This window comes from Oryzias melastigma, linkage group LG9 (assembly GCF_002922805.2).
Source record: "Oryzias melastigma strain HK-1 linkage group LG9, ASM292280v2, whole genome shotgun sequence".
In the NCBI taxonomy this organism is placed as follows: domain Eukaryota; kingdom Metazoa; phylum Chordata; class Actinopteri; order Beloniformes; family Adrianichthyidae; genus Oryzias; species Oryzias melastigma.
This window is the reverse complement of record NC_050520.1, coordinates 23,510,494-23,530,105: the sequence shown is the minus strand read 5'-3', so window position 1 is coordinate 23,530,105 and position 19,612 is coordinate 23,510,494. Positions and strand designations below refer to the sequence as shown.

The following is a 19,612-nucleotide window of genomic DNA, read 5'->3' as shown; positions in this document are numbered from 1 at the left end:
TTGGTTAGGCCTCAGACAGTTCACTCGCAAACTTTCAACAAAGAACTCTTTTGAAGACCCGATTTCCTTGTTTTGTTTCTTTTCAATTAAGACTCAACACCTTGCAGGTCTGGTATGTATATACTCACTTTTTCACACAATGTGTATTTCTCTCTCTCTCACACACACATTAACACTGGTAACACTTCTTTCCAAGCCCTCCCAACATCTGCTTGTTCTTCCTCTGATTAAAAAAATCCTCTGCGTTTCATTATCGCTGATTTGCATAGTAATAGCGTGCATATTAAGCAGCTACTTCAGAGGGTGGGCGGTCTAATGAATGCTGCAGTCTCCTCTGTTTTAACTCAATTTTTCCTCATCCATATTCAGCCTCGTGTGTGCCCCCCTCACACACACACACACACACCTCCCCTTACAGCTCCATCACGATCCCCCTTGCCCTCAGGGATGGCAATTCTGTTTCCGCTGAAATGCTTCCTCTAGCCTCTCCCCAAATCCCAGAACCCTCTCCATTAATCCAATTAATTAGAGCCATTGATATGCAGCCCGCTAAGACCAAGCAGCTGTTTGCCTGCCAATTGCCTCGCTATGAAGAAAGCGACGGGGGTGGAGGGGGGTCAGGTTATGAAGTCCTACCATGCATGCAGCAACACTTAGTACTCGGCAATGAGAAAGTTGCCACACACAGCGATCCTGTGCGAGGGAAGCACCTCATGGTTGAGCGTCCTCCTGATAGCTGGAAGTCATAAAGCTTCTTCCGTCTCACGTTTAAAGACCAAATACGTTTTTTTACTTTAACGCGATCATTAAGCCATTAACATTTCCTGGCATTTTGCCATTGTTTTGACTCACCAGATCTCTCCGGAAGACTGGCTTGTTCAAACATCAACACAGAAAGAACAGCAGTCTCCAGCAACGAGATCCATTTTCTTTTATTTACACTTTTTTTTTTTTTTATTACCCTGGAGCATAAGTTCCTTCACGGGGAAACAAAAATGAGGGTAAACTGGATGAGAAATGGAAACGCACACCCTTTTATTCAATCAGCCGCCACATAGCCCTCTGAGCTTTGACAAAAGTAAACTAAATATACATAAATGGATAATAATTCTTCCAATAGAAGATTGAAAATGGTAGGAGGGCAGGGAGATGTCCCCCGGCGCCAAGACTAAGAGGTGTATCAGAATTACTGTGCAGAAATGAACAGAGCAACAGTGTCTAATGTTTTGTGACACAGCACGAAAGTGAGCTCCCATTCAGAGCTGAGGCCGCTCATTGGAGATATTAGATTAAGAAGCGCTGGACTAGCAGGGTAATTCACTTTTCTGCCTCACTGGCTATCATTGCCAAGTAAAAGAATGCTGGTGGTACGCCGTCCCTGTTTTGGCCTGCAGCGTTTCCTGAGTCCTCCTCCCTCTTTTCCTCACTCGATTCTCCTAAAACACAGAAGGCATGTGGTCACCCAGAGGTCCTGAACTTAAATGTCACGATTACACTGTTAACAAAACATGTTATAGTCAACTTTGATTAGGTGAAAGGTGGGATAAAAAAATTAAAAAATATCTATTGGACGATCAATAAAGTGAGTTGGAAGATAAAGATATTTTAATCAATTTGCTTTCTCGATTTTATGCATATTTATTACTTTATTTTATTTATAATAGTTTTGAAGCAACATTCTCCTATGTGATTGTGTTAGGTTAACGTATGGGGTAAAATCAAAATATGCTGAAAAACCAGATTAAAAGTTTGAAAACAAGCATTTGAAAAAAAAACTTGAAGATTTGAAAGAATATTGCAAATTTGAAAGAAATATTGAAAATTATGGAAACTGAAAATGGAGAACTGAAAGCAAACAAGGAAAAGCGAAAAAAGGAAAATTGAAAGTACAAATGAACCTTTTTTAATTGGTAAATTTTTTTTATTTTTCTTTTTTATTCAAGTTTTTAATCTACTTTTTTATTTTCTGTATTTCTTTCAGGTTTACAATATTATTTTTTTCAAATGTAATTTTTTTTTTACATTTTCAGTAATTCCTTCAAGTTTAAAATATGTATTTTTGAGTTTAAAACTGTTTTCAAATGTAATTTTTTTTCAAATTTGTGATGCCTGTTTTTCATGTTTTTAATCCGTGTTTTTAATTCACTTCAAACTGACCCTAATTTGACCAAATATTAAAATCCCAATCTGGTCATTTTTTAATCTATTGTAAGTGTTCCCAGTAGCCTTTTAAATATGATGGTCCCATTTTTAGCCAAAATTTAAAAAGCTGTCATTTTCTAGGACATAGTTTCTGCAGAGCGGCAGGAGTTCATTTGAAATTCAACTCTGAGTTTTGTGCAGAACTAATGGCGTGGAGTACGCTTACCTCCCCTTCCTATCATCCATATATGCTCCCCAGCTAGTTTACACCCTTTCACAACTCCAACTAACATTACAAAAATGGCGAGCAATATTTAAGCTATCCAACTGTACAGTTTTGAGACATTTGCCAGCTTAGATGAGGAAAACAAAGATGTCCATGATTGTTTTTATCTGCAAGTGGATGCATCAGAACAGAAAGAGTTAGCAGAAATTATACTATGAGGTTTTCTTATGTTATACATTTTTTAGTTTAGCCAAAACACAGAAACATTGTGAGTAAAAATACATCCACACTTTCTGCCTCTGCCAGATCTGATAATGAAGAGACTTTGATAAAAAGATGTTCATTAGAAAATATTAGTTCAAAAAAACACATGTTTGGGTGTTTTGGTGATGTGGATTATTTAGTTGTTTGTAAAATAAAACATAAACAGGAATTTCTTCAGCTGTTTGTTAATCTGCTAGTTATTACAGGCTCATTTTCCAGTGATGTTCTATTCTTTTTGTGTGTATGTGCATCATTCTGCTGACAGAGAGATTTGTAATGATTGGAAGATGTTCAAACGGTCCATGTCAACAAAGTCTGGACTTTGAAATGACCCTCCCAAAGTTAAAACAAACTGATTCGAACAAAGCCAACGGCAAGAATGGGATCAATCCCGCTGATGGAAAAACCAGGCTGATCAAGATCAAAGACTCATCTATCCACCAGAGATCATTTACAAGAAAGCTTTGGGTGGAACTGCACTTTCAGCCAACATGCTGTGTCTATGTTTTGAAATCAACAGCTCTTTGGGAGCCCAGTCAGAGAGAAATATTGTAAACTTAGCTGGATTACGCATGTTTTCTGTTGCTGGCTTACTACAAATGTTTGGTAGTTTTATTATCAACACTCTTGGCTCTTTTTTTTTCTTTAAAGGAAATGTCATCTTTCTTCAGCTTCTTTTCCCGTGCTCCCCACTGCAGCTTAGTTGAGTTTTTTAAGCAGTGTTATTACTCTCACCTGTGAGGCTTCCTCTGTAAGGAGCTTGTGGAGCGGTGACTGGTGTCGGACTGTCTCAGCTTCTGTTTGCTGCAGAGTCTCTGGTTGCTGTTCATGGCGTCTGACTTGTTTTTCTGTCTCTGACCAGCGTTGGTTTTTAGTCGTGACCTGTTGTTTCCTTTTTTTTTTCTTTTTTCTGGGTTCTCTGGAGGGTTCGGGTTGTGGATCTGATTTGTTTGTCCTGTTGGAAGGATTTGAGTCATTGACCTCTGCTGTTTTCTGAGGAGTTGAGGCCGGGGGACTTGTCACTGTAGCGAGAACAGGAGTGTTTTATTGTAGGATTACATCAAGTCCTGTTTTTTTTTTTTTTGCTCGCATCCTTGGTTTCATGCAGCACTTGATTCTTTCTTCTCCCACTCTGGTGTCACCTACTCATTTTCCTGGCAGACTAACTGTTGCTGCGAGTGAGATCCTGCAAGGACTTCCTGGTTGCTGCACATCTTTTAGTCTGTGTTTATCCTCATCCAGTGGCTGCTGACAAATCATTTTACTTTTGATCAAATCATACTCATTATTTAAATCATTACGTTTAATGATAGTAATGGAATGATTTGCTGTTAATTTACTGAAAGGCAGCAGGCCCAACTTGTGCACACATGGTCACATGGTGGTGGAGGAGTAATGGTTTGGTCTTTTCATTTGCAGCTAAGGGCTATTTCACCTTAGTAATTGTTCATTAGATAAAATAAGATATATTATATTAGAATATATAGCAATGGCTTGGAGAAAATTAAATTATACCAAAATTAATTTATTGTATTTTTTTGCCTTTGCTGAATGTTTATTGTTAACAAACGTCTATTTATTTATTTGGATCAACCTTGTTTGTGAACCGATATTCTCCAGATAAGCTGAAATGAACATTGAACATTTTTGCGTCTCTTTTTCTGGTTTCTTCTGACAACAATGAAAAGTATCTTTTGAGGATTAAATGAATAATTAAAGTTGTGCTAAACCAACCAGATGATTTCATCGAGTCAGCAGCAGCAATCACCAAGTTTTTTTTTTTTTTAAATATGTATGAATGTCATTCACATAAAAAAGTACGAGCGACCCAATGAAGTGAAGCTCTGATAGAACAGGATGAGGCTTATGGATGATGATCCATTCTTCTTAAAGCTGAAAGAGGCAGATTTGACTGAGTCCATTTCACCTATGAGATAACCCCAAAAAGGAAAATTTAACTGTTAACCAGTTTTTGATCTCCCAGTTTCACCTGTTTTAGGATAAGTTATGTTCACTGTTCATGCATTATTCAGATCACTCATTCATTTATTTACGTTTTTGAAAGACATGCATGTGGATGAAAACAGGTGAAGATGTATAGAGTGAAGATGCACATATTTATAAAAATATAATGAATATATTCTTTTTGCCAGCTTTGCAAATAAATGGAGCCTGTACCACTGCAGTTAAGCTGTAAAATTAGAAACAGATTGAACAGAAAGACTTGTATTTCTGTTTAATTTCAGGCATTCTTAAAACCCACTTTGAAATATATTTTACAGGTAAAGCCTGGACTTGAAAAACTGTTCTGCAGGTTGTATGATTACTGCTGAAATAGTTGGAGACCAATCAGAAAAAAGCCTCACGGACACAATCCCGATCAATGTTATTGTCTTTATTCTATCCCTCTGAGGGATTCTTATCCTTATATCCTTCCAATGAATAGCTGCGGCTGATCATTCATACCTTACTGGCCAGACCTAAAAAAAATTATTTGTTTTTTATTTAAATGCACATTTGATATTTAAAAAATATTTTTGTGGAAATTAAAGGCTTGTTTTAATAATTTATCTCAACCAAACTTTTAGGCAAATTCTTGAAACGGAACTAAAAACATCAAACAATTGTTTTAAAAAAATGTTATTCTCTTTTTTGAGCAAATACTTAACACTATAACAAGGACTGTTTTATTTATAAAAATACCTGAATAAGGCCTAAGGGGAAGTAATATATTTGATTTAATAGAGACATTTGGCTGAAATATCAAAACGTTTCATGTAAAGCTCATCTCTCGCCTGTCTTTTTGCTGGGTTGTGTAGGCCAGATGTGTCAACAGCCTGCCCTCCCACAAAATTTAAACTTTTCCTTTTCAGTTCATGCATCACTCTGTTAGTGTGTTCTGCAGCACAAGGGGAAACCAAAGACAAATCAAGACCAGCTTTGAAACAGGATGCTCAGCGCGATGGAGGTGAAATCAGATGAGCAAAGGGTCCATTTGTTTATCCTTGATGAAGTGTTGATGTTGGAGGTCTTTGTCTCAGGAATATACAAATCAGATTGTTTAAGAAACTTTGGTACCTCAGTTCAGGGGCTGACAAGAAAGCTCTCGCTTGAACATGAGCTTGCTGCATGGGAAACGGGCAACAGAGAAGCTCTTTGTTTCGCTTTCTTATATTCTCAGCTGCTTTTCTCAGACGTGAGGGAATTCCAGTTCAGCATGAAATGCAGCACGGACTGTAAAACTCACATTCAAGTTGTTCTGTTGATTACATGCCTGATATATTTTCTGCCTTGTGAGGGACGTCTACTTACAGTTTTGTTGTTATTTTGATGATAAAAGGTGGAAAAAGTTAAGCTGAAAAGCGACTTCACTCTGGACAGAGTCAGAACTCCGCAGCACTCGCTGTGCAGAGATGAAGTGGTGGAGGAAGGAGAGAAAGGAGGTGTCTATTCATCTAGGTGAGGAAGTGCCTCTCTGTTGCCCCCCCCACACCCCCAAAACCGCCTTCTGAGGCAGGGAGCTGTGACTGAAACACATCGTTGCACCTCACCCAGGAGGAGCTCCAAATAAATGGGGGGTGGGGGGTGCAGAAAGTGTTGCAGAGGGAGGCGAGTGAAGCCTGAAGAGGAGAGCTCCTTAAAACGGGCTGTCAAAATAATGAAAACAAATGGCGATGGAGTCTCCAGAGATTGAGGAGAACTTCATTTGTGAGGCGTCTTCACAGGGATCCTGCTGCACCACAGCGAGCCCTCGCTTCAGAAACCAAGGGGAGGCCCCACCCTGCATGACTGCGTGGAACTGAGGAGAAGAAAAATGAGAGCACTCAGTGCAATAATTGTTCAGGGTCAATTATTCCCACAGTGGAGCAAATCAGACTGATATGTGGGAGCATGTGGTTGGGGGGGAGAGCTGCTGTTTCCCTTCTGTAGATATGTTGCTCTGTGATCCCTGAGTCACACAAATGAGTCTGATCTGGTTTTCTTTTGATAATAAACAGGAAATTATGCCTTTGAAAATCGTGTTTTTTAACACCATGATGGAGGATATGTATAACTAAGTTATACAGTGGAAAAACGAGATGTGTCATCAGAAGGGGCTGGTCCTCCTACTGTTTAGCAAATGCTTTAATAAAATAAAGTACAATACAATAATACAAGTATTCAACAGGTACTTTCCATGTACATATTTTATTCTTACCTTTGGCAAGTACCATGAAACATGTCATAATGCGCCACAAAAGTAGCTATAAATACCAATCACCACAAGAGACATATTAACTTACCACACAAATGCCTCATAAAAGCCTCAGAAGGTACCATGTTAGTAGCTCAACAACTTAAGTTCCACGTAAATACCTATGAACCATGTAGGTACGTCATAGGTACAGCGCAAGTACCTCGTATACACTAAGGTACCATATCGTAAAAGGAAGCGATGCTGAAATGGAAATTAAAATTAAATTCTGATTATTTCTTTATTCAAATAGTTGTGAATCAGTAGCAGACAAAACATCTATTTGATTTGAAATTCACTTGAAATGGTCTATTTCAATCAATCAAGCAAGAATGCACGTGCAATACAATCAGCAGAGGTTTACATCCCTACAAAGATATGTCATACATAAGATAACTAGGTATCATATTATAGATTGCATGAAAGGGAGAGGAAGAAAGCAAACTTATATAATCCCATCACGACTCGATGAATGATCATTTTCACGTTCATAACTTCTCATCAGTAGACATGACACTATTTCAGACTTTATCACAGCATATGCCGATCAATGATTAGGATTCAGGAAACATTATTCTAAAAACCATTTTTATAATTCAAGTATCATATATACTGTATATATATATATATATAACAATTATCAAATAATGATAATTATTATTAATTTCTTTCCATTTGGAAAATCCTCAATAAAAATATATTTTTTCTAATGTAAAAAATATATAAAAATATTCTGCACATAAATCAATTTTTGAATCGGAAAAATAATTAACATGAATCACATTTTAAGAAAAAGTAAGGTGAAGTTACACGATTAAAGCATTAGTCCAAGGTCTGCATTCCGTCTTCTGCTCCATTCCAGTAATGTTATTTTGGGGTTAGGGAGTGTAAACTAGCGGGAGAGAGTTTAAATAGAGGAATGATGGGAAATAAGAGTAGGCTTACTCCACACCAACAGTCCCGCCCATAACATGAATTTTGATGAACTATTGCCCCTTTGCAGAAACAACGTCCTAGAAATCAGCAGTTTTTTATCATGACTAAAAATTCCATAATCATAATTATGAATGCTTTTAAAATAGATCAAAAGATGACTTTAGTGGATTCTTTAAACATAGGAAAATTTGGAGTCATTAAATGAAACTTATTTTTGCAGGAAATACCTCTAAAGCGCTCACATTCCTATTTTTAGCCATTTTTTCCTCCGTTTCATCCCCTCTGCCTCTCTGGCAGCTAACATCTTCTTCTGCTTCTCACGGCTTCTCCCTCCTCATCCTTCCTCCTTCGCCGACTTTGACTTCATCTTCAAGTGTAGCAGCCTCAGCAGCATCTTCCCTCCCCATCCCCGTCCTTTCCACAATGCCGCCTGCCGCCGTCTGCATTCCCATCACGTGCCTACCAAAGGTTATATGGCCCACTTTCTTATCAGCGGCATTGTGGGATATCTCGGCTCTCAGGCCTGTCTTCTGGAGAGCTATCTGTACCCCCTCCTCTCTCTGATGACAGCTGGGAGGACAACCTTTGTCGACCTTGTTTTTTTTTTCTTCTTCTTTTTTTTGCCTTAACAGAATAAAAATGAAAGAGAGAATGCAATGCGGAGAGAAAGAAAGGGGGGGAGAAGGTAAAAAAAGAAAGTCCCCTGAGAGAATGTGTGATGAGATTGGTCTAGAGTTAGCCTTGTAAGAAAAGTGCTGTTGGCCCCCTCTCCCTCTCCTCTCTCCAAGTACAGTAGACGTTGAATCAATATCATCCACCCTACCCTCCCCTCCAGAAGCATTCTGGTCCTGTGCGTGCTGTCCACCTGTCTGCCCGCCTGGAAACAGGAGGGGGCTGGTAGGTAAGTTGCTAGTGGGGTTGTAGTAAGTCCATGGATGTTTGACAGAGCCGTCATGTACAAATTCATTCTGGATCCAGTCAGACTTTTGCTCTAATAGACGCGCACACTCAAGGTCTTTGTGGTCAGAGGAGCACTTAGATCCATCTTTGCAGAACTGAGAGCTTTCACGGGGGAGAAATATCCACGGGATTTGATTCTGCAAGACACCGCTCCGGAGAAATCCTGGAACAAAAGTCATTTAACTCTAAAATGGATGCTTCTTTTAACTCGTACACATATGCATGACAGACTGCTGTTATGCTTCCAGGCTTATGTTCTCTAACTTGGAGTTGTCAGGCCCTTGCAGTTCTACTCCTACATGATCTGATTTATCACTTATTTTCTGTTCCTTCAGGCACGTCTTCTTCTTCAAAGTCTGCCATCAAAATCCTACAATACAGTGCAACAATATCAAAGGAAACGCAGCTCAGCAGTGAACCTGACACCCTTGTCATCGTCCTCATCATCCCGTTATTGTAAGAGAGGGGCAACATAAACTTCTTTAGGCTTTTATGCCTTTTTCTGTGTGTTAATTCATAATTTCTGTCAAAAAATGAGGTCAAATTGGAAACAAAGCATAAATGTAAAATACTGCACCACTAACCAACACATGCTTTCATTTGACACAAAGCTTTTTCAGTAAATAGGAGAATTGGTGGCCATTTTCTGATTTTTTTTTTTTCTCCATTTCTAGACTTGGACATGCCATTTGTTTGGGCAATAATTAAAAAATCCATTTTGCAGTCACATTTATTGATTTGGTCTCTGGTTTTGGCAGCCTGCACTAGCATTTCCCACATGCACTAAAGCATTGTGAAGAAAAACATCATGTCTGAAAAAGTCCCTCATTTTTTTTAAATACTAGGTAGAAAAAAACAAACAAAAAAGATTGCTCTGATTGTTCTTTTTAAATCTCACAGAAAATACATTCTCCAACTACCTGAGAACTGATTCAAATAGTAAGAAAACATTTAATAAATCATAACCTTTAGAGAACAATACTCCACTGAGAATAATTACTTAAGGAACTCTGGGAAATTGCAAACATGAACACTTTGAATGCAACCTCCACAAAAAAAATAAAAGTTTCCAGTTTTTGCAACTTAACAATTTACTTGTTGTGTTTGTCTGATTTTAATAAAAGATAACAACCTTCCTTTCCACTCAATCATGTGTTCTAATGCTGGGAAGCATTTCACATAGTTGCTTGAATAATTTATTGTTCTCTTTTTTTGTTTTTTGTTCTTTTTCTTACCAATCCATTTTCCTCCCATACAATATTTCCTGGGGCTTTGATAAAACAAGCATATCAGTGCACATTGTGTAACAGAGGAACAGTGACAGCTTAGGTATGAGTTACTAGGGGCACGCAGCAAACAGAATTATCCATGGTGCCGGGATGCAGAAGCAACATCCAGGCCTGAAGTGAAGGGATGCACATAAAATCCATGCAACAAGTCACTCAATTTTGGTTCTCCTAAAACTTTGAAACCTTAAAAGGCCTGTTGTCGCAAATCTGGGACAAGCCACTTTGGCTCTAGAGTTTCCTAAATGTAGGTTCTACTTACAAGCAAAAACCTTTTTTTTATAGCTGCAATAAATTGAAAAGTTGAAACTCTGTTCAATAATTTTTGGATCAAAATGCAAAACTATGTACATATGTGTCATTTGTTTCATCCTTTCCAGCGCTCTCAGGATGGGAAGTTGCAGGGTTCCCTCTGTTCACCCTGGTGCTGACTTGGTTTTTCCCCTTTTTAAAGTAAATAAATTAAAATGAGGGGCAACTTTTTAAATAAAAAATGAGGATGCTTTTGCATACTTCCTTAAAAAAATACATCCACAAGGCTTTGAAAAATGTCAAGCAAAAAGCTCATGAGAATCCTTGATCCACAGAAATGTTGAAACATGTTTATTTTTCACACATTCTGCACGGATTTGCTTTCATCTGTTAAGTCATGCTGGTAAGCGGCGGTGTTGTTTCCCACCTGAGGCCAGCCGACGAGGAGCTGGATTTGATGCCCTCCCTCTTTCTATTTTTTTTAATTCTTTGTTGGGTTATCTATTCAGCTCTACGCAGGAGAGTGGGGTTAAGAGCAATGATGGGGGAGCACTTAAGCGAGGGAAGGCCGCGGTGGCGTGTGCTGGAGTGTCTTTTAATGAAGTTGAGGATCAGGAAGCTGAACACAGGGGTGGTGTAGGTGGCGCTGTAAGAGTTGAAAGCGTTTGTGTGTTGGTGGGGATGTTTGGTGGCGGAGACGACAGCAGGTTGGGTTGTGTGCCTCATGCAGGGCGAGGGAGGAGACTGATGGTGCGGGGAGCCTGGGGTGGGAAGGGAGGAGGAGGGGGGGCTAATAAGATGCCTTTTTATTGGCCCACAACCCCAGAGGAGCGTTTGTTTGTCTGCATGCATGATGATGATGGAAGGGATAAAAAGTTAATGCATAGGCACTGTGGTGCTTCCAACTGGACTGGTCACTGCTGCCCCCTGCAGGGCACCCCCTCTCTACATGTGTGTGTGTCATATTTGTCTTCTTGATGCCAAAGATGGACAAACTTTACAGCATCTTAGATTACATCAGTTTTATGTTTTATTTATTCATGTTACTGACCAATCACCACTGGGTAACTTTTCAGCTCTTTGGTCAACAAATAAATCTGTTTGGTGATTGAGCACCAAGTGTGTTAAAAATAGAGAAGATAGATCCCAAAATTCTGCTTCTTTGTTTGGGGGGAAAACAGGTTTGAAAAAGGAGCAGACTTGTGAAGGAAGAGGAGGGATACTGTTTTGTAGGAGGTGGGGGTGAGGAGGATATCAATCGGGCGTGCGGTGGGTGCAGAGGCAGCCTGCCACAGTCCGCTTCATGACAGAGATTAGAGAGGGGGATCAGTGTCATCAGCAGCGGGGAAGTAATGGCGCGGGCCAGGTTCAAGGCTGGAGCCAAGAACGCATCAGCATCACTGCATTGCAACCCCCCCAATTCCCCTCACCATCACCCCCCACAAGCCGACGCCGCCCCCCCAACATGAAATAGAGGTTAACCGCCAATCTAGAATTTTTCCCCATCTTTTACCGAGGGTGAAAACTACCGCTGGGAGTCTCAGGACAATTTTTATATGGGATTAGAAAACAAAAATCAATATTTAATTATCTTTGAGCTTTTTGTGTCACTGCATCTTTAGGTCAGTAAGTGTTCGGGAGCCGGGGTCGGGCCTGCACTTACAGTGCAGGAGTCTTAAAAGGGCGAGTAACTTTTTTGTCATTGCAATTGATGGTGCATGAAGGTGCTGTATGACATGATTTGAGTTTTATTCTTTTTCGTTGCCCTAGCACTTTTAGATAATTCTTTAAAGTTGTTATCACCAACTCGGAATTCTTTGATCTGGCAAACTTTCAGTTAAAGCTTGAACATTCACCAGAGGGATGGTGGACAGGCTCAGTTTCATTACTGGCCTTTTCACAGAACAGCTCCCACACAGACTGCACCTTCCTTCCTCAGTACATAAAACACTGACTGTTTATGTGGCTCTCAGACGCTGTATCAGATTAAGGTAGGCCTTTAGCTTCTTTTCCCTGTGGCAGTGGCCAATGAGACTGTGGAGTGGATGTGACGGCCGCTTAAGCGGTGACAAGCAGAAGGTCAGTGTCGCTGATGAAAGAGTGAGGCCAGCTGGCCCTCTCACACGGCCATCCTTTTAGCGGAACAGAGAGTCGCTCCTATTCAAGGCAGACCAACACAAACCACAATGACTGTGAAGGAACGGGGAGCGTGGAGAGGGAAATGCAAAGAAAAAGTCTTCAGCTTGACAGAGATGAACAGATTAAAAGTTTGCATTCAGATGGGTTTCTCTGGCAGAGGTTCTGCTCAGTGCCTTGTGTCATTTATTACACTGATGAAGAGCAGAGAGGTGCACCATGAATCATGTGTGCCTCATCAGGATGCTCAGAGGTAGAGGCTGTCTGTACTTGACCGCAGTGATGTGTTTGTAGCATGCTAAAGGACCGTGGGACAAAGACACCCCATGTGAAAAGAATTCAATTGAATCTGATCAGACTTTTTTAATTCTTTACACCATTCTAGAGACAAAAACAGAAGTTCAAGTACAGCAGTTTATTGAAAAATATATAAAATCATATTTTAAACAATTCTGTCAAAAGAAAGTATGGGAAAAATGTATTAGATAAAGGCTACTAACTGTGTCTGAATGGTTAGTCCCACAGATCTATTTTAAAAGCGTTCCTAGTGTTTTTAATTTATGACCGCTTGGTTTTTTGTTGTTGTTCTTGTTCGAAAAAAAAAGCAGTTTTTTTAGCCAAAATCAAAAAACCTGTATCGTTTTCAAGGACATAGTTTCTGCAGAGCGGTGGTAGTTCATTAGAAATTCACTTTTGAGTTGGGGGCGGGACCGTTGGTGTGGAGAAAGCCTGCCTCCCCTTCCCATCATCCATTTGTTTGCACGCTCTCCAGCTAGCTTACACTCCCTCACACCCCCAACCTAACATTACCTGTGCAGCAAAAATGGTGGACAATATTGGAGCTATCCAGACAAACAGTTTTTAGCCAGAACAAAGCTCAGACGAGCAAAACAAAAACTTACATAGATCTATTTGTGGTAACGTTTTGTTTTACAGAACAGTACTTAAATGGTATTTAGGTGCTATTCATGTTATACTTTTTTGTACGCACTCAGTACTAACTGTATATTTATGTGGTATTATTTAGTTCCTATGTGGTACCAACTGGATGTTTATGCTGTATACACGGGGTTTTTATAAAATACCTACTGGGTATTTATGTGGTGTGTTAATGTGTCTTTTGTGGTACCTACACAGGGTACGGGCAAAGCAAGTACCTTGAATTTACTACTTAACTTTTTGTATGTTACATGGTATTTATCATATGTATTAAGATAGGAGTCAAACAGAAGCGGAGCAGGGGCTTGTCCTTGTAATACCGCTGGGCATATCGATCCAAAATATTGATATCAATCTCAAGCTGGTATCGGTATTGGATCGATACCAACCCGTAGATATCAATATTTCCACTCTTGTTTGAAACTTTAAATACGGAAATTTTACAAAAAACATTCATAAAGATTAAAAATGATTGAGCTTTTGAGGTTCAAGTCACATCCACCAAATTTACGAATAATATCAGTATTGGTATTGATATCGGCAATGTTGACAGGTATCGGATCGGTTTCAGATTGAAACCCAAATGCTCAGTATCGCCCAGCCCTACCTTGTAAGTCCCACATCACACCAACAAAGTTTTTCCACTTGCATTTTTTCATCTGCTCCTGATTTACAATGATTTTAATAAAGAAATACTCAGAAATACAATTTTAAGCTTAATTTGCTACTTGTCCTCCTTTGTGAGAAAAACGCAACAAAATGTGTTAAAAACACGGTTTTCATCCGACGTGGTCTTCAGTAAAGGTAAGTTCCATGGTTAAGCATAATGCATTTTACATTTGTTTTTTGCATTTGCAAACCCGGAGTCCTTTGTTTTATTTCTGCCCCCTTTATTCCATAATCGTGTGTGCGCAGGCGGGTCTGCTCTGCTCTCTGCTGAGCCCAGCTCCAGCACGCCCATGCCTCATTTCACTTTATGGGAATGAGGGAAGTCCCATACGCTGATTATCCTATATATAGCCAGTTGTAATCATAGACCAATGGAAAGAAGAAGGTCAGTGTGAGGATACAGCCTGATACAGTATCACTGAATTATAAATGGGAAACTCAACTCAGTTTGGAACACAGAGAAGGACACAGAAAGGAGTAGGGAAAAGGAAAGTAGAATTTTTGTTCATGGAGGAGTTCAATAGGGTCAGACGAATGTTCTTGGCAATCAAAGCTGTACTCTTAAATTGTAGCTCTGGAGTGTTACGATTACCGGTGTAACTCTGTTACAGAGTCGTTGCAAAGGCGTTGTCGTCGCTCATATGAGTGAACTGTCAAGATTTTTCTTGCATCCAACCTTTTCCTTGTCTTTTATATCTCCTCCTCCGCCGCCGCCTCTCTGACACCTTTCCTGAGTGTAATACACACCAGCAAGAAATCGATATACACTCAGTCGAGAGCCAGGAGGAATTGTGGCAGTGTAGGCACCACACATTACAAGGTGGCCAAGGCCAATAAGGTGCGGAGGAGAGGAGGAGGAGGAGGGAGGCAAAATTGAGGCAAGGGCTGAATTACACTTTGTGCACGCAGACTTCTCTTGATGTCTGTCTTTTTTTTTTTTTTACCAAACATTCAGTTTTATTTCTCTTTAAATGTGCACTTTAATTCATATTTGGACATATGCGGTCACTCTGATGAAACTGACATCAGCGCGGCAGCCTCACTATCCCCAATTGACACGATTGTATTTATTAGAGTAACAAAAGTGATGAAATGCACAGCGCCACAGCACGAGAATATGCCACTATGTTTCCATAGCAACACATTACACTGCCAGCGCTGCATCATGCACGTAAATGACAGACAGAAGCTATTACGCCCATTGAGATTTAGGAACGCTGTCTGTTCGCATGCGAGTGACAGTCTCAGTAAGATATTTTGCGTTTACCTTTCCATTTTTCTGCCAGGGAACAAAGCATTATCTGGAATTTAACAGGGGAATGCCGCTGAGGTCTTTATGTGGGGAACATGTAATTCATTTTGATGGGATTTATTGAGGTAAAAACAATGGGGAACAGCACAGTGAGTTCTGCTTTATTTGATTAATTAATTCAAACAAATTCCTAAAGAATGTTTTCTTCTACCTCCAGTTTGCCTGGAAAGTGGCTTATCTGGATAAACGGGGAGAAAAGTTTAACGTAAAGGCAAGTAAGACAATCAAATCCTTAAACTGCGATGACGGAAGGAAATAACTGGAAAAAAACTCTGGCACGTTTACTCATTCATTGCATCACAAAACATTTTGTTTGGTGGCGGTTACATTGTGGTCCAGTCGGTATCAATCAACTCTGTTCCTGTCACATTTGTTTGAGTGATTTGTTGCAACATGAAAACAATTTTTTTAGCATTCATGGTGGTTTGATGGTCGGAGTTGAAATAAAAATGGAAGTTGGTAAAGACAGACAACGGCGCATTTTTTGCAGGTGATTCCGATGAGTTGTTAATGCAAAATAAACAAGTGTGTTTTTGTAAGCTGTGGCTAAGTGTGGCACTGTTTTATTCAGACAATTCAACAGCTGTTGTCTGATCATAAATTTAAAATGAACATGCTGTATACTTGTTAATTTGTGTTTGTTTTTGTTCTGATTGGGTAAAGGCGCTTCACCATTTAGACTTCCCGCTGGGTGAAAGATCCCCTGAAGTTACTGAAGGGAAAAGGCCTCCTGCATCGTCAGTCCGTCTGATTACAATCAGTGGCATCCAGACAACAGCATTTTGGAGGAAATTAGATGCAAAACACCTGTCAGTTTCCCTCAGGAATTCAAAAGGGTTTCAACAGATCACAAATTCAGCTTTTTCTTTTATTTAAATACGTCAAGTCTGGAAAATTGTTATTTTTTCTGAAGGGTCGCACAACATGAGCTTCCACACTAGTCTTGTCTGCACTTTTACACACATACAACCAAGACAACAGAGAACTGATACACAGGGAATCTTTTTGTCATTCTTCTTCGGTGTGGCTTATATGTCTAAACTACATGGACACAAAAAATGCAAAGATCTGATCTGACCAAGCTCAGGTGGTCATGTGTGTTGTGGCTTCCACATGTAATACATGTTCACATGTAGCTATGCAAGTTTTTAAGTCAGTTTTTGGATACGCGGCTATTAAACGCAGGTTTAACGTTAAACTAGTTGAATTTCAACCAATCAGGGACTCAGATTTGGTTGTGGCATATTGATGGTGTCCCTTTTATTTGATGGAAGTCCCAACCGCTTCCAAATAGATCAGGAGGAGAAATTCACACCTGCTACTATCATCTTTCATTTATCAGAATAGAACTGTGAAATTAAAATCCTGGAGCAAGATTCACGAGGTTTGCACCACTTTGACATTTTACACCAAGCCTCTTCAAACTGTAGGTAAATACGCTAGTATTGGGTAGCGATAGTCCAGAGTATTCACATGCCCGGTGAACACACTTCAACACTCACCAGTTGATGCTTAACCTTTACTTTTTCATTCCCTTTTCCTCATCAGATCTAGTCCTTAAATCCCCATGAAGACGACAGGACAGGATGAAATCGGTGATAATATTACTAAAGGTCTTGGCAAAATAACTAAATTAATTTCTCTCTCCCTCTACATACGCACACACACACACACACACCACCTTACCTCCACGCCGGTTTCTCCACTCATCCATCCTCGCCCCTTCCTCCCACATGCACTGACTCTTTTCAATTACATGAGCAGTTTCTTCAATCACACCATAACAAATTACATGACAAATGAAAAGAAAACTGTTCTGATGTGTCTGGGCTTTGGCACCGGTCATTCTCTCACTTAATGAAATTTGCTAAGCCACACATCAGGAGTCTGTTTTCTGCCTTGCATAGCTCATCCTTCAATCCTTTGTTTTTATTAAGCTTTATACAGATAATTATTATTCAAAGAAACATACATCTCTGCAGTCAGTGTTTGTGTTTTCTTTTTTAATAATTAACTTCAAATTAGCTTGTGAGTTAATTCATTATTAGATATAAAAGGGGAAACTTTTTTCCTGCTTATTTAAGACAGAATTCCAGAAGCTTGCATCATTGAGGACCGTTTTAAATGCTTGAGCAGGCCTGCACACAGTGTGCTGGTCAGTACCGTCCCTGCACAGCAAGGAGATCCTGAGGCCCTTCTGAGAGTATTTTTCCTCTTTCTGTGCATGCATGAGGTTTTTTTATTATGTACTCTGACTTCCTCCCACTGTACAAAAACCTGCATGCAAGTTGGTTGCTGATTCTAAATTCTCCTCATGGGAATGAATGGTTGTTTGTCTCTGTCTGGGGTGTGCCCTGCCTCCTGTCTGACAACAGGTATTTTTTCCTGTGGCTCCAGGATTAATCACAGAATAAATGTACTTGTGAAACAGTTTTCCTGCATCTGAGTGGTGAGATTAAATGACTCTGGGAGCAGACAAATATGCATAATTGTGAACACCCATATTTCAGTCCTAACTGCATGCCCATTTTTCACTTTGCATGTTCACTTTACCATTCCACGCTAAACTGAGATATGTTTCCTGCTGCACGCTCCTCTTTGAGTCAGCAGTGCAGACAGGTGGATGGACTTACCTTGCTGGTCAGGCTAATTTTACTTTGAACCCATTTGATATTTTGAGTATTGTCGTAAGCAGCAGAAAGACAGCAGGCTAAAAGACACACTGGAGCTTCCTTTATAGTGACAATACAAGGCGTAAAGATGAGAATAAATGTTAATGTTGAACATAAGGTTCTTATAGTGTCATATGCAACAGGAACCACAGTCTGTCTCTGAACTGAAGGCATGAGCTTCCAAAAGTCCCACAAAAACAAAGAGTATTTTAAAGTATAATTTGACTTTCCTGCCTCTTGTTTTTTCAAGAGAATTCTGTTGGTTTGTGCTTAAACCCTCCGTGCTGCGGAAGATTTTATTATTATGAACAGCTTACCTCGTCCTGGGTTGTAAACCGTCTGAATGCCAGAGCAGTTTGCAAGGATCTATTTTCCCCAGTGAGCAAAAGCATTCAGGCCAGAAGAGGGATTTCTGATGCTGGAAGGGGCTCAGGACGTAGAAAGCAGATGCTGGTATTGGAAAACGGCCAACCTATGCAAAAAGAAGAAAAAAAATGAACAAAAAGTCCGGATGAGGTAAATGCAAAGAAACAAAGAAATGTTTGCATTTTGCAAGTTATAAAGAGAAAGTTATAATACACACACCAAGTGCAACATTTTAAATTTAATATCCAAATTGGCTTTTTTACATGACGCTACATTAACTTTCAGAAACATATTTCAACCTTGGGAACCCTTTTTAGACACTATATCATGATAAATAACCAAATCTCTTTGGAAGATCTGCGGAGGTGTAACTTAAAAGCTTCACAGGGTTGCTGGAGGTGTAACTTAAAAGCTTCACAGGGTTGCTGGAGCCTATCCCATCTTGCTGTTGAGAAGAGGTGGGGTTCAACCTGAACAAGTTGCTATAAAGCATATTTTTAGACTGTAGGAGGAAGTCAGAGTGCCCACGACACATGCACAGGGCCAACATGCAAACTCCATACAAAAAAGGTCCCAAACTAGGATTCGAACTAGACACTCGGAGGTGAGAGTGCTAACCACGGCTCCTCAGTGATAAATACATTTAAACTGTTTTGTGTTTTTGATTGTTATTGTGTCAGCTTATTTTAAAGTATTTTTAGTAAAGCCCTGAGTCGCACGAGGACCATTAATCTTGAATTGATTAAGTTTTCATACTGCTCTGTGTCCTGCAGCTTTAGGTGTGACCCACATGGAAGTGAAGATTAACACAGAACTGGAAGTGCATCAGCTCCCTGACCTCTGTTTGCTTTCCACAAACCCTCCCAGTAGGTTTTAAGGGACATAAATCTCGGAGAAATAGTCCTCCTGCTGAGCAGCCGCTGTTGTAAGATGGCTCGCCGCTGCCAGAGCTCTTTAACAACAGCTGAGATTACTTTTCAAGGTATTTCTTTTCTTTCCAGGTCAATTTTAAGCACACACCAGGCTATCCAAGAGCACGATGTGTTAAATGGCATTGTTCAGTCAAAGCCAAAGTCATATTGAATACTGGAAAAGTAATCTTGAAACCTCTGTGCACTTCATACACTTGCGTTTAAGATGCATAACTCTTATAGAAAAGCCTTCTCTTGGCCTTCTTTGCTAAGGAATTTAATGCATTTAACACCTCAGATTATGGTC

At 39.8% G+C, this 19,612-nt stretch overlaps 1 long non-coding RNA gene across 5 annotated transcripts in view; it reads left to right on the top strand.

The window, feature by feature from the left end:
* Positions 1-19,612, top strand: part of LOC112148890 — a 79,130-nt gene that overhangs the window by 12,619 nt on the left and 46,899 nt on the right. The window contains exon 4 of one of the 5 annotated variants that reach the window (XR_002919706.2): positions 9,098-9,617. The exons of the other annotated variants lie outside the window; for them this stretch is intronic. This is a non-coding gene — a long non-coding RNA (uncharacterized LOC112148890). Of the gene's footprint in view, positions 1-9,097; positions 9,618-19,612 lie in introns of those variants that run through there. 5 annotated transcript variants of the gene reach the window in all.